We start from the raw sequence: 4,691 nt of genomic DNA, 5'->3' as shown, positions 1-4,691 counted from the left end.
AATATTTTTCAGAAGTGGAAGTTAAACCCAGATTTTCCTGTATCTAAGGTCAATTCTTTATATACTATGCCTTGCTGTGGTTTTAGTACTTTCATAATCTTCCATACAAGCATATGAATTTACTTTTTTCTTTTTGAATTAAAAGATGATTGACCAAATTCAATTTCATTTCATTAAAAATAGTCAAATTTACAGAGTAGAGATACAAATAATCATTTCAAAATTCCATTAAGATGATTCAATTACTTCCCGGAAATCAATCCTTAAAACAAATCATGTAGCTCATTTAGATGATTGCATTCAATAGAATATAGAATCAATGGATCAAAGGAAGAAACCTTAGATATCATCTAGACCAACCTCTCTTTTGTACAAATGAGGAAACTGAGATCCAGAAAAGTTAAGTGGCTTCTACTTGATCATATAACTGGTTAGGGGAAGATCTAGAAATCAAACCCAGTTTCTACAAATTCAGTGATTTTTTTTATAGCACTACATTACCTTAAATGTACCTATAAAATCATCGATGTGATAAATGACTCCAGTTAAATAAATTGTAAACCATCCATTCCTTCTAACCCAGCCATAATTACTCCTTACAAGATTTACTCAATGTAAGCCTTCCTCTGAGTTTTTTAACATCCCATTGGTATGAGAGCAAGATCAAGGCTATCCATTTGTTAGACCTCAATTTAATATATATGTTATAAGGTTCAATATAATCAATTCAATGTTATCCACAAACAGGAATGTATGGAAGACCCCATCACCTATAAGGATATCTGCATAGAACATCCTCCAAAACAATGATGGACATCTCTGATAAAAAATTATCTTCCAAGTTATGATGCTGAAAGTTAAAAGATGAAAAAAATGATCACTGAACAAATTTAAATCCATGACTGAAACTATCAAGGAATCTTACATGATCTCCACTTAGGCATGGGGTATCTTATCAGAGATCAGTATTTAAGGCTATATTTAGTTCTATGAAAACAAATCTACATATAATGAACAAACTTGAAACATCTTCTATGTACTTCTACAAGATTGTATAATTGTGAAGACATGATCCACAGTGATTTTCCTTCATCCATATCTTTTTCTTTTTTCTTTTGTTATGAAGCATTGTTTTCAATAAGCAAGGATTAGAGGAATTGTGCTACCATTAGTTATTGTGTCTTCTGATCTTTATTGTTTCATCTAATCTGGTGGTGATTTTTGTCTTTTACTCCGGTCATTGATCTGATTATTCTCTTTCATAGACCATAAATTCAGGATTTAGTTCCACATTGATAACCAGGTGTTTTCTATCTATAGAGAGAGTCATCTTAATGTACCATAATGATGCCCACAGTGATCATCACAGCCAGTATTCTCCAAATCATTTGAAGAAATATGGATTCTATTGAGATGAGACTTCTGAATAATCATCTTTATTCTTAATATTTTTCAACCTACTTTCTGCCATCCTCTCCTTTTATTGAAGTTTTTTAAAATCCAATTTCCCTATGATTTCATTGGTGTGAGGAATTCCTGGTATGAAAATCACCAACAGAAATTGAAAAATTGTCTAATTTAAATTCTAGCAGTTACCTGGAGCCCTAAGGAGTCACATAGTTAGTAGGTATCAAAGACATAATATAAAAGACAGGCTCTAAGTCTGGACTTCTATTAACTAGGCCAGTCTGATTTTTGTTAATGGTGTTGATACTGATGATGACAATGAAAATGATGATCATAATAATAATTGTTTTTCAAAGCACTTAACAAATATTTCATTTGAAATAATTTTAAAATGATTTAGTTTGAAAAATCTTACCAAATAAACTGAGGGTATGTCCAGCAGCTTGGGGAATGGTTGAATAAATTCTGGTATATATGAATGTGATGGAACACTATTATTCTATAAGAAATCATGAGGAATGGGACTTCAGAATAGTCTGGAAATACTGATGCTGAGTGAAGTGAGCAGAATCAGAAGAACATTATACTCACTAACAGCAACATTTGGTGATGATCAGCTATGATGGACTTAATCAAAGACAGTTCTAAAAGACTTGTGATGGAAAATACCATCCATATCCAGAGAAAGGACTATGGAGTTTAAATGTAGAGCAAAGCTCATTGTCTTTGTCTTTTAAAAGTTGTCTTATGTATTGTCTTTTTTTTTTCTCTCTAATGTTTTTCTTTCCATTTGAAAATTGATTCTTCTTTCACAACATGATCAATATGTATCTGTGTTTAGCATGGTTATACATGAATAGCTCATATATATTATATATATATATATATATATATATATATATATATATATATTTATAATTTTGGTTTTTTTGTCAGGGGAAAGCAGGGGAAGAATGGAGGGAGAAAAAATGTAAAAGTTAAAAACCTTGCAAAACAATGATTGTTGAAAACTACTATTGTATGGTTGGAAAGATAAATAAATAAAATATATTTAAAAATAAAGAAATATCTTACCAAACTCTGCATAGAATAGTAGAGTGAGAAAAGTGATGAATCTGGATTCAGCAACCCACAAGGTAAAATCTTCATAATAGTCCTGACTTACCCCATCATTAAACATTACAAGAGAAAATGACCAAGTGTCCCAAAAACTGATATTTCTTATGGAATTTGTAAATATATCAACTTGATTGTGGAATTTTTAGAATATTAGCAGTTAAAAATATTTTTTAAATTATATAAAACCTGTTTGATTCTTCATACTCTCTGTTACCATTCCTGTCATTCAGCAATTATAACTACAGAAAGAGGAAGAGATACTCCATAGAGGATCATTCTGTATTTTTCTTTGCTTTGTGTATTGCCATAACTAAAGAATTTATCACCTAAAGGATAACCTTTTGGTGAGGAACACTTCTGTTCTTAGCCAAGTAGATCCTCAGACAGCAGACACAGTCTGTCTTTGGGATTATAATTGAATTTATATTATTCCAGAATGGTAGAACCTACCCGAGCTCAGATTTTACTGGAATAGTCTTTCTGAACCCAGACTCACCTCTATGCCAAGATGAAGCATTGGAGTAATAATGGAAATTTCATTAAAAACTAATTCACATTCATGTGTTTCTATAAATATTTTCAGCTTTTATGTCTGATCTTCCCTTGCCCTCGTGCCTTTGAACTTTTATCTATTGCAGTAACTTACCTCAATGACAATTATCAAGCCATAGACTTCATCTTAAGAGCCTGGTCAGATCTCACCTTATTGAGCAGAGGCTCAATGCCATTTGTTTGACTGAATGTTCAACTAAATTATGCTTTGTCATATCAAATATCTCTGGTTGATCTAGGTTCAACATGTGACATAATCAGAAATCCTTTTTTACCATATTTGTCTTTTTTTTCTCATTTTGGTAAAATAAAAAAAGAAGAAAGAAACAAAGAAAGAGAGAGAGAGAGAGAGAGAGAGAGAGAGAGAGAGAAAGAGAGAGAAAGAGAAAGAAAGAAAGAAAGAAAGAAAGAAAGAAAAAGAAGAAAGAAACAAAGAAAGAGAGAGAGAGAGAGAGAGAGAGAGAAAAAGAAAAAGGAAGGAAGGGAAAAATAGAAAAGAAAAGAAAGAAAAAAAGAAAAACGACTAAGAAGCCTGTAATTTTAAATTTTCTAACAGTTCTAGGATTCTTCGATTCATTTTGCCTATTTCTACTCTAAGTTCTAGAAATCAAATCATCCTAAAAATTTTGCATATCATTCAAAGGCATTAACATCATGGAGTATAGTACTTACCTGGCAAGGGTGATTCCATGATCACGAAGGTGGTTTCCCCAGGGCGAGGCTTATCCATTGCACTCCAGATGGGCTGACCCCTGCGATTTCCCCAAATGCAGGAAACTCGACTACTGCGTAATTTGTGGTAGTGGGGAAAAAAAATATATCATGGAGTACAATTCTTAATGCCTTTCTCTGCTTCTTTAAAAAAAAAGAGAGAGAGAAATTATTCGCTGGTTTGTGACATGGACATCTTTTTTGTTGTCCCAATCACATTTCCCACTCCTGCCAAGGGCTTGCATAAATATGCAGTAAATTTTTTATAAAACTCAGTGATGAGTATGTTTGAGCAGAATTCCCTTTTTTTCAAGATTCTTATTCGTTTTCTTCCTCCTAGGCAGATTTTGTCCTTAAAATTTCAGTCTTTCTTTTTAATAACAGATTCTTACAGGAAATTCACCTCTATTTCATTTGATTTTTCTTAGGGTGTATTTGAGAAATATTATTTCTTTCATTTATTTTGGTCTCTTATTGACTTATTCCAAGACTATTGCAACTTTGTTCTGTTATTATCCCTGTATTTTAATATCCTTTGCTGGTAGATTTTATTTTGTATCAATCTTTCCCTCTTACATAAAAATAGTTACACATATTCTTTTCCTTTTCTTCTTTAATCCATTTCTTCTGTAATTGCCACAATTCCTTTGTTACTTCTATATACTTCAAAATTTATAAAAATAAAAATGACAAGAGTTTCTGTCCTTGAAGAGGTGTATTCTGCAGGACAAGTAGAGGGATATCATGTTACAGAGATAGTATAAACCCTGTTATCACCTTAACACATTTTTATTGGAAACATGATATATGAAAGTTTAGAATAAGCACCCCAGGAGTTCACATGGACTATTTATGCCTGATCTGTGGTAGAGCATTCAGGATTCATGTTGATCTGATCAGTC

General features: G+C 32.0%; 1 pseudogene; it reads left to right on the top strand.

The window, feature by feature from the left end:
* The first annotated feature begins 3,742 nt into the window (after positions 1-3,742).
* Positions 3,743-3,930, top strand: LOC141496779 (U1 spliceosomal RNA; annotated as a pseudogene).
* The last annotated feature ends 761 nt before the right edge of the window (positions 3,931-4,691 follow it).

The sequence above is a fragment of the Macrotis lagotis genome, chromosome 8 (assembly GCF_037893015.1).
Source record: "Macrotis lagotis isolate mMagLag1 chromosome 8, bilby.v1.9.chrom.fasta, whole genome shotgun sequence".
NCBI classification, from domain to species: Eukaryota; Metazoa; Chordata; class Mammalia; order Peramelemorphia; family Peramelidae; genus Macrotis; species Macrotis lagotis.
The sequence above is the reverse complement of the archived record's forward strand: the minus strand, read 5'-3'. Positions and strand labels throughout refer to the sequence as shown.